Raw genomic sequence first — 17,453 nt, forward strand, 5'->3', positions numbered from 1 at the left:
TTAAACCTGGTTTCGATCAATATTTTAGATGATAACGCAGGTTAGGTCTAGGTTTGCCCTGGGATTTGCCCTCATCTGTCTCATACTTTCGCAGTCTTCACATACTTGTTGAACAGATCCTGGGTTTTTTCTGGTTTGGATCACGTAGTAATGTGGTACCACACTGAAAGAGTCAATTAAACCTGGTTTCGATCAATATTTTAGAGGATAACGCATGTTAGGTCTAGGATAGGCCTGGGATTTGCCCTCATCAGACTCATACTTTCGCATATGCCTCATACTTGTTGGGCAGATCCTTGGATTTTACTGGATTGGATAACGTAGTAATGTGGTACCAGTCTGAAACAGCCGATTGAACCTGGTTTCGATCAATATTTTTGATGATAACGCATGTTAGCTCTGGGTTAGGTCTAGGATTTGCCCTCATCAGACCCATGTTTTAGCATTCTTCACATACTTCTTCAACAGATGCTGGGTTATTTCTGGTTTGGATCACGTGGTAATGTGGTACCACACTGAAACCGTCCATGAAACCTGGTTTCGATCAATATTTTAGAGGATAACGCATGTTAGGTCTAGGTTAGTCCTGGGATTTGCCCTCATCAGACTCAAACTTTCGCATTTTTCACATACTTGTTGAACAGAATCCTGGCTTTTTCCGGTTTGGATCTCGTAGTAAAGTGGTACCACACTGAAACAGCGGATTAATCCCGGTCTCGATCAATATTTTATAGGATAACGGAAGTTAGGTTTGGGATAGGTGTGATTTCTGCCCTCATCAGGCTCATACCTTCGCATTTCTCACATACTTGTTGGCCAGATCCTGGGCTTTCACTTGTCTGGATCTCGTAGTAATGTGGTACCACACTGAAACAGTCCATTAAACCAGGTTTCGATCAATAGTTTAGAGGATAACTCAGGCACGGTCTAGGTTAGGCCTGGGATTTGCCCCCATCAGGCCCATACCTTCGCGTTCTTCATATACTTGTTGAACATATCCTGGGTTTTTTCTGGTTTGGATCATGTAGTAATGTGGTGCCACACTGAAACAGTCAATTATACCTGGTCTCGATCAATATTTTAGAGGATAACGCATGTTAGGTCTGGGATAGGTCCAGGATTTGCCCGCATCAGGCTCATACTTCCGCATATTTCTCATACTTGTTGGCCAGATCCTGGGCTTTTTCTGGTTTGGATCACGAAGTAAAGTGGTACCACATTGAAACAGTCGATTAATCCTGCCCTCGATCAATATTTTAGAGGATAACGCAAGTTAGGTCTGGGATAGGTGTCGGATCTGCCCTCATCAGGCTCACACCTTCGCATTTCTCACATACTCGTTGGCCAGATCCTGGGCTTTCACTTGTCTGGATCTCGTAGTAATGTGGTACCACACTGAAACAGTCCATTAAACCTGGTTTCGATCAATATTTTAGAGGATTACTCATGCTAGGTCTAGGTTAGGCCTGGGATTTGCCCTCATCTGTCTCATACTTTCGCATTCTTCACATACTTGTTGAACAGATCCTGAGTTTTTTCTGGTTTGGATCACGTAGTAATGTGGTACCACACTGAAACAGTCTATTAAACCTGGTTTCGATCAATATTTTAGATGATAACGCAGGTTAGGTCTAGGTTTGCCCTGGGATTTGCCCTCATCTGTCTCATACTTTCGCATTCTTCACATACTTGTTGAACAGATCCTGGGTTTTTTCTGGTCTGGATCACGTAGTAAAGTGGTACCACACTGAAACAGACGATTAATCCTGGTCTCGAACAATATTTTAGAGGATAACGCATGTTACGTCTGGGATAGGTCCAGGATTTGCCCGCATCAGGCTCATGCTTTCGCATATTTCTCATACTTGTTGGGCAGATCCTGGGTTATTTCTGGTTTGGATCAGGTAGTAATGTGGTACCACACAGAAACAGTCGATTAAACCTGGTTTCGTTCAATATTTTAGATGATAACGCATGCTAGGTCTGGGTTAGGTCTAGGATTTGCCATCATCTGTCTCATACTTTCGCATTCTTCACATACTTGTTGAACAGATCCTGAGTTTTTTCTGGTTTGGATCACGTAGTAATGTGGTACCACACTGAAACAGTCTATTAAACCTGGTTTCGATCAATATTTTAGATGATAACGCAGGTTAGGTCTAGGTTTGCCCTGGGATTTGCCCTCATCTGTCTCATACTTTCGCATTCTTCACATACTTGTTGAACAGATCCTGGGTTTTTTCTGGTCTGGATCACGTAGTAAAGTGGTACCACACTGAAACAGACGATTAATCCTGGTCTCGAACAATATTTTAGAGGATAACGCATGTTACGTCTGGGATAGGTCCAGGATTTGCCCGCATCAGGCTCATGCTTTCGCATATTTCTCATACTTGTTGGGCAGATCCTGGGTTATTTCTGGTTTGGATCAGGTAGTAATGTGGTACCACACAGAAACAGTCGATTAAACCTGGTTTCGTTCAATATTTTAGATGATAACGCATGCTAGGTCTGGGTTAGGTCTAGGATTTGCCATCATCTGTCTCATACTTTCGCATTCTTCACAAACTTGTTGAACAGATCCTGGGTTTTTTCTGGTTTGGATCACGTAGTAATGTGGTACCACACTGAAACAGTCTATTAAACCTGGTTTCGATCAATATTTTAGATGATAACGCAGGTTAGCTCTAGGTTTGCCCTGGGATTTGCCCTCATCTGTCTCATACTTTCGCATTCTTCACATACTTGTTGAACAGATCCTGGGTTTTTTCTGGTTTGGATCACGTAGTAATGTGGTACCACACTGAAAGAGTCAATTAAACCTGGTTTCGATCAATATTTTAGAGGATAACGCATGTTAGGTCTAGGATAGGCCTGGGATTTGCCCTCATCAGACTCATACTTTCGCATATCTCTCATACTTGTTGGGCAGATCCTTGGATTTTACTGGATTGGATAACGTAGTAATGTGGTACCAGTCTGAAACAGTCGATTAAACCTGGTTTCGATCAATATTTTTGATGATAACGCATGTTAGCTCTGGGTTAGGTCTAGGATTTGCCCTCATCAGGCCCATGTTTTCGCATTCTTCACATACTTGTTCAACAGATGCTGGGTTATTTCAGGTTTGGATCACGTGGTAATGTGGTACCACACTGAAACCGTCCATGAAACCTGGTTTCGATCAATATTTTAGAGGATAACGCATGTTAGGTCTAGGTTAGGCCTGGGATTTGCCCTGATCAGACTCAAACTTTCGCATTTTTCACATACTTGTTGAACAGAATCCTGGCTTTTTCTGGTTTGGATCACGTAGTAAAGTGGTACCACACTGAAACAGCGGATTAATCCCGGTCTCGATCAATATTTTATAGGATAACGGAAGTTAGGTCTGGGATAGGTGTGATTTCTGCCCTCATCAGGCTCATACCTTCGCATTTCTCACATACTTGTTGGCCAGATCCTGGGCTTTCACTTGTCTGGATCACGAAGTAATGTGGTACCACACTGAAACAGTCGATTACTCCTAGTCTCGATCAATATCTTAGAGGATAACGCATGTTAGGTCTAGGTTAGGCCTGGGATTTGCCCTCATCAGGGACATACTTTCGCATTTCTCACATACTCGTTGGCCAGATCCTGGGCTTTCACTTGTCTGGATCTCGTAGTAATGTGGTACCACACTGAAACAGTCCATTAAACCTGGTTTCGATCAATGTTTTAGAGGATAACGCAAGTTAGGTCTAGGTTAGGCCTGGGATTTTCCTTCATCATACACATACTTTCGCATTCCTCACATACTTGTTGAACGGATCCTGGGTTTTTTCTGGTTTGGAAAACGTAGTAATGTGGTACCACACTGAAAAAGTCCATTAAACCTGGCTTCGATGAATATTTTAGAGAATAACTCATGTTAGGTCTAGGTTAGGTCTAGGATTTGCCCTAATCAGGCTCATACTTTCGCATTTTTCACATACTTGTTGGGCAGATCCTAGGATTTTTCTGGTTTGGATCACGTAGTAATGTGGTGCCACACTGAAACATTCAATTAAACCTGGTCTTAATAAATATTTTAGAGGATAACGCATGTTAGGTCTGGGATAGGTCCAGGATTTGCCCGCATCAGGCTCATACTTTCGCATATTTCTCATACATGTTGGCCAGATCCGGGGCTCTTTCTGGTTTGGAACAGGAAGTAAAGTGGTACCACACTGAAACAGTCGCTTAAACCTGCCCTCGATCAGTATTTTAGTTGATAACGCAAGTTAGGTCTGGGATAGGTGTTGGATATGCCCTCATCAGGCTCACACCTTCGCATTTCTCACATACTCGTTGGCCAGATCCTGGGCATTCAGTGGTCTGGATCAGGTAGTAATGTGGTACCACACTGAAACAGTCGATTAAACCTCGTTTTGATCAATATCTTTGAGGGTAACGCATGTTAGGTCTGGGATAGGTCTAGGATTTGCCCTCATCTGGCTCATACCTTCGCATTTTTCGCATAATCGTTGGCCAGATCCTGGGCTATTTCTGGTTTGGATCAGGTGGTAATGTGGTACCACACTCAAACAGTCGATTAAACATGGTCTCGACCAATATTTTAGAGGATAACGCAAGTTGGGTCTGGGATAGGTCTGCGATTTGCCCTCATCTGGCTCATACTTTCGCATTCTTCACATACTTGTTGTACAGATCCTGGGTTTTTTCTGGCGTGAATCACGTGGTAATGTGGTACCACACTGAAACCGTCCATGAAACTTGGTTTCGATCAGTATTTTAGAGGATAACGCATGTTAGGTCTAGGTTAGGCCTGGGATTTGCCCTCATCAGACTCAAACTTTCGCATATTTCTCATACTTGATGAACAGATCCTGGGTTTTTACTGGTTTGGATCACGTAGTAATGTGGTACCACTCTGAAACAGTCGATTAAGCCTCGTTTCGATCAATATTTTAGATGATAACGCATGTTAGTTCTGGGTTGGGTCTAGTATTTGCCCTCATCAGACTCATACTTTCGCATTTCTCACATACCTGTTGGCCAGATCCTGGGCTTTCACTGGTCTGCATCACGTAGTAATGTGGTACCACACTGAAGCAGTCCATTAAACCTGGTTTCGATCAATATTTTAGAGGATAACTCATGCTAGGTCTAGGTTAGGCCTGGGATTTGCCCTCATCAGACCCATACTTTCGCATTCCTCACATACTAGTTGAACAGTTCCAGGGTTATTTCTGGTTTGGTTCAGGTAGTAATGTGGTACCACTCTGAAACAGTCGATTAAACCTGGTTTCGATCAATATTTTAGATGATAACGCATGTTAGGTCTGGGTTAGGTCTTGGATTTGCCCTCATCAGACCTATACTTTCGCATTCTTCACATACTTGTTGAACAGGTCCTGGGTTATTGCTGGTTTGGATCACGTAGTAAAGTGGTACCACACTGAAACAGTCGATAAATCCTGGTCTCGAACAATATTTTAGAGGATAACGCATGTTAGGTCTAGGTTTGGCCTGGGATTTGCCCTCATCAGACTCATACTTTCGCATATCTCTCATTCTTGTTGGGCATATCCTTGGATTTTGCTGGATTGGAAAACGTAGTAATGTGGTACCACACTGAAACAGTCAATTAAACCTGGTTTCGATCAATATTTTAGAGGATAACGCATGTTAGGTCTAGGTTAGGCCTGGGATTTGCCCTCATCAGACTCATACTTTCGCATATCTCTCATTCTTGTTGGGCATATCCTTGGATTTTGCTGGATTGGATAACGTAGTATTGTGGTACCAGTCTGAGACAGTCGATTAAACCTGGTTTCGATCAATATTTTTGATGATAACGCATGTTAGCTCTGGGTTAGGTGTAGGATTTGCCCTCATCAGACCCATGTTTTCGCATTCTTCACATACATGTTCAACAGATCCTGGGTTATTTCTGGTTTGGATCACGTAGTAAAGTGGTACCACACTGAAACAGTCGATTACTCCTAGTCTCGATCAATATCTTAGAGGATAACGCATGTTAGGTCTAGGTTAGGCCTGGGATTTGCCCTCATCAGGGACATACTTTCGCATTTTTAACATACTTGTTGAACAGATGCTCGGTTTTTCTGGTTTCGATCACGTAGTAATGTGGTACCACACTGAAACAGTCCATTAAACCTAGTTTCGATCAATATTTTAGAGGATAACGCTTGTTAGGTCTAGATTAGGCTTGGGATTTGCCCCCATCAGGGTCATACTTTCGCATTTTTCACATACTTGTTGAACAGATCCCTGGCTTATTCTGGTTTGGATCATGTACTAATGTGGTACCACACTGATACAGTCCATTAAATCTGGTCTTGATAAATATTTTAGAGGATAACGCATGTTAGGTCTGGGTTAGGTCTAGGATTTCCCCTCACCAGGCTCATACTTTCTCATATTTCTCATACTTGATGGCCAGATCCTGGGCTTTTTCTGGATTGGATCACGTAGTAATGTGGTACCACACTGTAACAGTCCATTAAACCTGGTTTCGATCAATGTTTTAGAGGATAACGCAAGTTAGGTCTAGGTTAGGCCTGGGATTTTCCTTCATCATACACATACTTTCGCATTCCTCACATACTTGTTGAACGGATCCTGGGTTTTTTCTGGTTTGGAAAACGTAGTAATGTGGTACCACACTGAAAAAGTCCATTAAACCTGGCTTCGATGAATATTTTAGAGAATAACTCATGTTAGGTCTAGGTTAGGTCTAGGATTTGCCCTAATCAGGCTCATACTTTCGCATTTTTCACATACTTGTTGGGCAGATCCTAGGATTTTTCTGGTTTGGATCACGTAGTAATGTGGTGCCACACTGAAACATTCAATTAAACCTGGTCTTAATAAATATTTTAGAGGATAACGCATGTTAGGTCTGGGATAGGTCCAGGATTTGCCCGCATCAGGCTCATACTTTCGCATATTTCTCATACATGTTGGCCAGATCCGGGGCTCTTTCTGGTTTGGAACAGGAAGTAAAGTGGTACCACACTGAAACAGTCGCTTAAACCTGCCCTCGATCAGTATTTTAGTTGATAACGCAAGTTAGGTCTGGGATAGGTGTTGGATATGCCCTCATCAGGCTCACACCTTCGCATTTCTCACATACTCGTTGGCCAGATCCTGGGCATTCAGTGGTCTGGATCAGGTAGTAATGTGGTACCACACTGAAACAGTCGATTAAACCTCGTTTTGATCAATATCTTTGAGGGTAACGCATGTTAGGTCTGGGATAGGTCTAGGATTTGCCCTCATCTGGCTCATACCTTCGCATTTTTCGCATAATCGTTGGCCAGATCCTGGGCTATTTCTGGTTTGGATCAGGTGGTAATGTGGTACCACACTCAAACAGTCGATTAAACATGGTCTCGACCAATATTTTAGAGGATAACGCAAGTTGGGTCTGGGATAGGTCTGCGATTTGCCCTCATCTGGCTCATACTTTCGCATTCTTCACATACTTGTTGTACAGATCCTGGGTTTTTTCTGGCGTGAATCACGTGGTAATGTGGTACCACACTGAAACCGTCCATGAAACTTGGTTTCGATCAGTATTTTAGAGGATAACGCATGTTAGGTCTAGGTTAGGCCTGGGATTTGCCCTCATCAGACTCAAACTTTCGCATATTTCTCATACTTGATGAACAGATCCTGGGTTTTTACTGGTTTGGATCACGTAGTAATGTGGTACCACTCTGAAACAGTCGATTAAGCCTCGTTTCGATCAATATTTTAGATGATAACGCATGTTAGGTCTGGGTTAGGTCTTGGATTTGCCCTCATCAGACCTATACTTTCGCATTCTTCACATACTTGTTGAACAGGTCCTGGGTTATTGCTGGTTTGGATCACGTAGTAAAGTGGTACCACACTGAAACAGTCCATTAAACCTGGTTTCGATCAATATTTTAGAGGATAACTCATGCTAGGTCTAGGTTAGGCCTGGGATTTGCCCTCATCAGACCCATACTTTCGCATTCCTCACATACTAGTTGAACAGTTCCAGGGTTATTTCTGGTTTGGTTCAGGTAGTAATGTGGTACCACTCTGAAACAGTCGATTAAACCTGGTTTCGATCAATATTTTAGATGATAACGCATGTTAGGTCTGGGTTAGGTCTTGGATTTGCCCTCATCAGACCTATACTTTCGCATTCTTCACATACTTGTTGAACAGGTCCTGGGTTATTGCTGGTTTGGATCACGTAGTAAAGTGGTACCACACTGAAACAGTCGATAAATCCTGGTCTCGAACAATATTTTAGAGGATAACGCATGTTAGGTCTAGGTTTGGCCTGGGATTTGCCCTCATCAGACTCATACTTTCGCATATCTCTCATTCTTGTTGGGCATATCCTTGGATTTTGCTGGATTGGAAAACGTAGTAATGTGGTACCACACTGAAACAGTCAATTAAACCTGGTTTCGATCAATATTTTAGAGGATAACGCATGTTAGGTCTAGGTTAGGCCTGGGATTTGCCCTCATCAGACTCATACTTTCGCATATCTCTCATTCTTGTTGGGCATATCCTTGGATTTTGCTGGATTGGATAACGTAGTATTGTGGTACCAGTCTGAGACAGTCGATTAAACCTGGTTTCGATCAATATTTTTGATGATAACGCATGTTAGCTCTGGGTTAGGTGTAGGATTTGCCCTCATCAGACCCATGTTTTCGCATTCTTCACATACATGTTCAACAGATCCTGGGTTATTTCTGGTTTGGATCACGTAGTAAAGTGGTACCACACTGAAACAGTCGATTACTCCTAGTCTCGATCAATATCTTAGAGGATAACGCATGTTAGGTCTAGGTTAGGCCTGGGATTTGCCCTCATCAGGGACATACTTTCGCATTTTTAACATACTTGTTGAACAGATGCTCGGTTTTTCTGGTTTCGATCACGTAGTAATGTGGTACCACACTGAAACAGTCCATTAAACCTAGTTTCGATCAATATTTTAGAGGATAACGCTTGTTAGGTCTAGATTAGGCTTGGGATTTGCCCCCATCAGGGTCATACTTTCGCATTTTTCACATACTTGTTGAACAGATCCCTGGCTTATTCTGGTTTGGATCATGTACTAATGTGGTACCACACTGATACAGTCCATTAAATCTGGTCTTGATAAATATTTTAGAGGATAACGCATGTTAGGTCTGGGTTAGGTCTAGGATTTCCCCTCACCAGGCTCATACTTTCTCATATTTCTCATACTTGATGGCCAGATCCTGGGCTTTTTCTGGATTGGATCACGTAGTAATGTGGTACCACACTGTAACAGTCCATTAAACCTGGTTTCGATCAATGTTTTAGAGGATAACGCAAGTTAGGTCTAGGTTAGGCCTGGGATTTTCCTTCATCATACACATACTTTCGCATTCCTCACATACTTGTTGAACGGATCCTGGGTTTTTTCTGGTTTGGAAAACGTAGTAATGTGGTACCACACTGAAAAAGTCCATTAAACCTGGCTTCGATGAATATTTTAGAGAATAACTCATGTTAGGTCTAGGTTAGGTCTAGGATTTGCCCTAATCAGGCTCATACTTTCGCATATTTCTCATACATGTTGGCCAGATCCGGGGCTCTTTCTGGTTTGGAACAGGAAGTAAAGTGGTACCACACTGAAACAGTCGCTTAAACCTGCCCTCGATCAGTATTTTAGTTGATAACGCAAGTTAGGTCTGGGATAGGTGTTGGATATGCCCTCATCAGGCTCACACCTTCGCATTTCTCACATACTCGTTGGCCAGATCCTGGGCATTCAGTGGTCTGGATCAGGTAGTAATGTGGTACCACACTGAAACAGTCGATTAAACCTCGTTTTGATCAATATCTTTGAGGGTAACGCATGTTAGGTCTGGGATAGGTCTAGGATTTGCCCTCATCTGGCTCATACCTTCGCATTTTTCGCATAATCGTTGGCCAGATCCTGGGCTATTTCTGGTTTGGATCAGGTGGTAATGTGGTACCACACTCAAACAGTCGATTAAACATGGTCTCGACCAATATTTTAGAGGATAACGCAAGTTGGGTCTGGGATAGGTCTGCGATTTGCCCTCATCTGGCTCATACTTTCGCATTCTTCACATACTTGTTGTACAGATCCTGGGTTTTTTCTGGCGTGAATCACGTGGTAATATGGTACCACACTGAAACCGTCCATGAAACTTGGTTTCGATCAGTATTTTAGAGGATAACGCATGTTAGGTCTAGGTTAGGCCTGGGATTTGCCCTCATCAGACTCAAACTTTCGCATATTTCTCATACTTGATGAACAGATCCTGGGTTTTTTCTGGTTTGGATCACGTAATAATGTGGTACCACTCTGAAACAGTCGATTAAGCCTCGTTTCGATCAATATTTTAGATGATAACGCATGTTAGTTCTGGGTTGGGTCTAGTATTTGCCCTCATCAGACTCATACTTTCGCATTTCTCACATACCTGTTGGCCAGATCCTGGGCTTTCACTGGTCTGCATCACGTAGTAATGTGGTACCACACTGAAGCAGTCCATTAAACCTGGTTTCGATCAATATTTTAGAGGATAACTCATGCTAGGTCTAGGTTAGGCCTGGGATTTGCCCTCATCAGACCCATACTTTCGCATTCCTCACATACTAGTTGAACAGTTCCAGGGTTATTTCTGGTTTGGTTCAGGTAGTAATGTGGTACCACTCTGAAACAGTCGATTAAACCTGGTTTCGATCAATATTTTAGATGATAACGCATGTTAGGTCTGGGTTAGGTCTTGGATTTGCCCTCATCAGACCTATACTTTCGCATTCTTCACATTCTTGTTGAACAGGTCCTGGGTTATTGCTGGTTTGGATCACGTAGTAAAGTGGTACCACACTGAAACAGTCGATAAATCCTGGTCTCGAACAATATTTTAGAGGATAACGCATGTTAGGTCTAGGTTTGGCCTGGGATTTGCCCTCATCAGACTCATACTTTCGCATATCTCTCATTCTTGTTGGGCATATCCTTGGATTTTGCTGGATTGGAAAACGTAGTAATGTGGTACCACACTGAAACAGTCAATTAAACCTGGTTTCGATCAATATTTTAGAGGATAACGCATGTTAGGTCTAGGTTAGGCCTGGGATTTGCCCTCATCAGACTCATACTTTCGCATATCTCTCATTCTTGTTGGGCATATCCTTGGATTTTGCTGGATTGGATAACGTAGTATTGTGGTACCAGTCTGAGACAGTCGATTAAACCTGGTTTCGATCAATATTTTTGATGATAACGCATGTTAGCTCTGGGTTAGGTGTAGGATTTGCCCTCATCAGACCCATGTTTTCGCATTCTTCACATACATGTTCAACAGATCCTGGGTTATTTCTGGTTTGGATCACGTAGTAAAGTGGTACCACACTGAAACAGTCGATTACTCCTAGTCTCGATCAATATCTTAGAGGATAACGCATGTTAGGTCTAGGTTAGGCCTGGGATTTGCCCTCATCAGACTCAAACTTTCGCATATTTCTCATTCTTGATGGGCAGATCCTTGGATTTTTCTGGATTGGATCACGTAGTAATGTGGTACCACACTGATACAGTCCATGAAACCTGGTTTCGATCAATATTTTAGAGGATAACGCATGTTAGGTCTAGGTTAGGCCTGGGAATTGCCCTCATCAGACTCAAACTTTCGCATATTTCTCAAACTTGTTGGGCAGATCCTAGGATTTTTCTGGTTTGGATCACGTAGTAATGTGGTGCCACACTGAAACATTCAATTAAACCTGGTCTTAATAAATATTTTAGAGGATAACGCATGTTAGGTCTGGGATAGGTCCAGGATTTGCCCGCATCAGGCTCATACTTTCGCATATTTCTCATACATGTTGGCCAGATCCGGGGCTCTTTCTGGTTTGGAACAGGAAGTAAAGTGGTACCACATTGAAACAGTCGCTTAATCCTGCCCTCGATCAGTATTTTAGTTGATAACGCAAGTTAGGTCTGGGATAGGTGTTGGATATGCCCTCATCAGGCTCACACCTTCGCATTTCTCACATACTCGTTGGCCAGATCCTGGGCATTCAGTGGTCTGGATCAGGTAGTAATGTGGAACCACACTGAAACAGTCGATTAAACCTCGTTTTGATCAATATCTTTGAGGGTAACGCATGTTAGGTCTGGGATAGGTCTAGGATTTGCCCTCATCTGGCTCATACCTTCGCATTTTTCGCATAATCGTTGGCCAGATCCTGGGCTATTTCTGGTTTGGATCAGGTGGTAATGTGGTACCACACTCAAACAGTCGATTAAACATGGTCTCGACCAATATTTTAGAGGATAACGCAAGTTGGGTCTGGGATAGGTCTGCGATTTGCCCTCATCTGGCTCATACTTTCGCATTCTTCACATACTTGATGAACAGATCCTGGGTTTTTTCTGGTTTGGATCACGTAGTAATGTGGTACCACTCTGAAACAGTCGATTAAGCCTCGTTTCGATCAATATTTTAGATGATAACGCATGTTAGTTCTGGGTTGGGTCTAGTATTTGCCCTCATCAGACTCATGCTTTCGCATTTCTCACATACCTGTTGGCCAGATCCTGGGCTTTCACTGGTCTGCATCACGTAAGAATGTGGTACCACACTGAAGCAGTCCATTAAACCTGGTTTCGATCAATATTTTAGAGGATAACTCATGCTAGGTCTAGGTTAGGCCTGGGATTTGCCCTCATCAGACCCATACTTTCGCATTCCTCACATACTAGTTGAACAGTTCCAGGGTTATTTCTGGTTTGGTTCAGGTAGTAATGTGGTACCACTCTGAAACAGTCGATTAAACCTGGTTTCGATCAATATTTTAGATGATAACGCATGTTAGGTCTGGGTTAGGTCTTGGATTTGCCCTCATCAGACCTATACTTTCGCATTCTTCACATACTTGTTGAACAGGTCCTGGGTTATTTCTGGTTTGGATCACGTAGTAAAGTGGTACCACACTGAAACAGTCGATAAATCCTGGTCTCGAACAATATTTTAGAGGATAACGCATGTTAGGTCTAGGTTTGGCCTGGGATTTGCCCTCATCAGGCTCATACTTTCGCATTCTTCACATACTTGATGAACAGATCCTGGGTTTTTTCTGGTTTGGATCACGTAGTAATGTGGTACCACTCTGAAACAGTCGATTAAGCCTCGTTTCGATCAATATTTTAGATGATAACGCATGTTAGTTCTGGGTTGGGTCTAGTATTTGCCCTCATCTGACTCATTCTTTCGCATTTTTCGCATACTCGTTGGCCAGATCCTGGGCTTCTTCTGGTTTGGATCACGTAGTAATCTGGTACCACACTGAAACAGTCGATTAAACCTGGTTTCGATCAATATTTTAGACGATATCGCATGTTAGGTCTGGGATAGGTCTGGGATTTGCCCGCATCAGGGTCATACTTTCGCATTTTTCGCATACTCGTTGGCCAGATCCTGGGCTTTTTCTGGTTTGGATCACGTAGTAAAGTGGTACCACACTGAAACAGTCGATTAATCCTGGTCTCGAACAATATTTTAGAGGATAACGCATGTTAGGTCTAGGTTAGGCCTGGGATTTGCCCTCATCAGGCTCATACTGTCGCATTTTTCACATACTTGTTGTACAGATCCTGGGTTTTTTCTGGCTTGAATCACGTGGTAATGTGGTACCACACTGATACAGTCCACGAAACCTGGTTTCGATCAATATTTTAGAGGATAACGCATGTTAGGTCTAGGTTAGGCCTGGGATTTGCCCTCATCAGACTCAAACTTTCGGATATTTCTCATACTTGTTGGGCAGATCCTGGGATTTTTCTGGATTGGATCACGTAGTAATGTGGTACCACAGTGAAACAGTTAATTAAACCTGGATACGACCAATATTTTAGAGGATACACCATGTTAGGTCTAGGTTAGGCCTGGGATTTGCCCTCACCAGGCTCATTCTTTCGCATTTTTCGCATACTCGTAGGCCAGATCCTGGGCTTTTTCTGGTTTGGATCACGTAGTAATGTGGTACCTCACTGAAACAGTCGATTAAACCTGGTTTCGATCAATATTTTAGACGATATCGCATGTTAGGTCTGGGATAGGTCTGGGATTTGCCCTCATCAGGGTCATACATTCGCATTTTTCACATACTTGTTAAACAGAACCCTGGCTTTTTAAGGTTTGGATCACGTAGTATAGTGGTACCACACTGAAACAGTCGATTAATCCCGGTCTCGATCAATATTTTATAGGATAACGCATGTTAGGTCTAGGTTAGGCCTGGGATTTGCCCTCATCAGGCTCATACTTTCGCATTTTTCACATACTTGTTGTACAGATCCTGGGTTTTTTCTGGCTTGAATCACGTAGTAATGTGGTACCCCAGTGTAACAGTTAATTAAACCTGGATACGACCAATATTTTAGAGGATACACCATGGTAGGTCTAGGTTAGGCCTGGGATTTGCCCTCATCAGACTCAAACTTTCGCATATTTCTCATACTTGTTGGGCAGATCCTGGGCTTTTTCTGGTTTGGATCACGTAGTAAAGTGGTACCACACTGAAAGAGCCGATTAATCCTGGTCTCGCACAATATTTTAGAGGATAACGCATGTTAGGTCTAGGTTAGGCCTGGGATTCGCCCTCATCAGGCTCATACTTTCGCATTTTTCACATACTTCTTGAACAGGTCCTGGGTTATTTCTGGTTTGGATCACGTAGTAAAGTGGTACCACACTGAAACAGTCGATAAATCCTGGTCTCGAACAATATTTTAGAGGATAACGTATGTTAGGTCTAGGTTTTGCCTGGGATTTGCCCTCATCAGACTCAACTTTCGCATATTTCTCACACTTGTTGACCAGATCCTTGGATTTTTCTGGATTGGATCACGTAGTAATTTGGTACCACACTGAAACAGTCCATGAAACCTAGTCTCGATCAATATTTTTGAGGGTAACGCATGTTAGGTCTAGGTTAAGCCTGGGATTTGCCCTCATCAGACTCATTCTTTCGCATTTTTCGCATACTCGTAGGCCAGATCCTGGGCTTTTTCTGGATTGGATCACGTAGTAATGTGGTAGCACACTGAAACAGTCGATTAAACCTGGTTTCGATCAATATTTTAGATGATAACGCATGTTAGGTCCGGGTTAGGTCTAGTATTTGCCCTCATCAGACTCATACTTTCGCATATTTCACATACTTGTTGTACAGATCCTAAGTTTTTTCTGGCTTGAATCACGTGGTAATGTGGTACCACACTGATACAGTCCATGAAACTTGGTTTCGATCAATATTTTAGAGGATAACGCATGTTAGGTCTAGGTTAGGACTGGGATTTGCCCTCATCTGGCTCATACTTTCGCATTCTTCACATACTTGTTGTACAGATCCTGGGTTTTTTCTGGTTTGAATCACGTGGTAATGTGGTACCACACTGAAACCGTCCATGAAACCCGGTTTCGATCAATACTTTAGAGGATAACGCATGTTAGGTCTAGGTTAGGCCTGGGATTTGCCCTCTTCAGACTGAAACTTTCGCATATTGCTCATACTTGTTGAACAGTTCCTGGGTTTTTTCTGGTTTGGATCACGTAGTAATGTGATATCACTCTGAAACAGTCGATTAAACCTGGTTTCGATCAATATTTTAGATGATAACGCATGTTAGGTCTGGGTTAAGTCTAGTATTTGCCCTCATCAGACTCATACTTTCGCATATTTCACATACTTGTTGTACAGATCCTGTGCTTTTTCTGGCTTGAATCACGTGGTAATGTGGTACCACACTGAAACAGTCAATTAAACCTGGTTTCGATCAATATTTTAGAGGATAACGCATGTTAGGTCTAGGTTAGGCCTGGGATTTGCCCTCATCAGACTCATACTTTCGAATATCTCTCATTCTTGTTGGGCAGATCCTTGGATTTTACTGGATTGGATAACGTAGTAATGTGGTACCAGTCTGAAACAGTCGATTAAACCTGGTTTCGATCAATATTTTTGATGATAACGCATGTTAGCTCTGGGTTAGGTCTAGGATTTGCCCTCATCAGACCCATGTTTTCGCATTCTTCACATACTTGTTCAACAGAACCTGGGTTATTTCTGGTTTGGATCACGTAGTAAAGTGGTACCACACTGAAACTGTCGACTGAATCTGGTCTCGACCAATATTTTAGAGGATGACGCATGTTAGGTCTGGGTTAGGTCTAGGATTTGCCCTCATCTGGCTCATACTTTCGCATTCTTCACATACTTGTTGTACAGATCCAGGGTTTTTTCTGGCGTGAATCACGTGGTAATGTGGTACCACACTGAAACCGTCCATGAAACCTGGTTTCGATAAATATTTTAGAGGATAACGCATGTTAGGTCTAGGTTAGGCCTGGGATTTGCCCTCATCAGACTCAAACTTTCGCGTTTTTCACACACTTGTTGAACAGATCCTGGGTTTTTTCTGGTTTGGATCACGTAGTAATGTGGTACCACACTGAAGCAGACCATTGAACCTGGTTTCAATTATTATTTTAGAGGATAACACATGTTAGGTCTAGGTTAGGTCTGGGATTTGCCCTCATCAGGTTCATACTTTCGCATTTATCACATACTTGTTGAACAGATCCTGGGTTATTTCTGGTTTGGATAAGGGAAGTAATGTGGTACCACACAGAAACAGTCGATTAAACCTGGTCACGATCAATATTTTAGATAATAACGCATGTTAGGTCTAGGTTAGGCCTGGGATTTGCCCTCATCAGACTCATACTTTGGCATACTTCACATACTTGTTGAAGAGATCCTGGGTTTTTTTCTGGTTTGGATCACGTAGTAATGTGGTACTACACCGAAACGTTCAATTAAACCTGGTCTTGATAAATATTTTAGAGGATAACGCATGTTAGGTCTGGGTTAGGTCTAGGATTTACCCTCATCAGGCTCATACTTTCGCGTTTTTCACACACTTGTTGAACAGATCCTGGGTTTTTTCTGGTTTGGATCACAAAGTAATGTGGTACCACACTGTAGCAGACCATTGAACCAGGTTTCAATTATTATTTTAGAGGATAACACATGTCAGGTCTAGGTTAGTTCTGGGATTTGCCCTCATCAGGGTCTTACTTTCGCAGTTTTAACATACATGTTGACCTGATCAATGGTTTTTTCTGCATTGGATAACGTAGCAAAATGGTACCACACTGAAACAGTCAATTAAACCTTGTTTCGATCAATATTTTATAGGATGACGCAAGTTGGGTCTGGGATTGGTCTGGGATTTGCCATCATCAGGCGCGTACTTTCGCTTTTTTCACACAGTTGTTGAACAGATCCTGGGTTTCTTCTGGTTTGGATCACGTAATAATGTGGTACCACACTGAAACAGTCCAATGAACCTGGTTTCGATAAATATTTTAGAG

This window comes from Colletes latitarsis, chromosome 1 (assembly GCF_051014445.1).
Source record: "Colletes latitarsis isolate SP2378_abdomen chromosome 1, iyColLati1, whole genome shotgun sequence".
NCBI classification, from domain to species: Eukaryota; Metazoa; Arthropoda; class Insecta; order Hymenoptera; family Colletidae; genus Colletes; species Colletes latitarsis.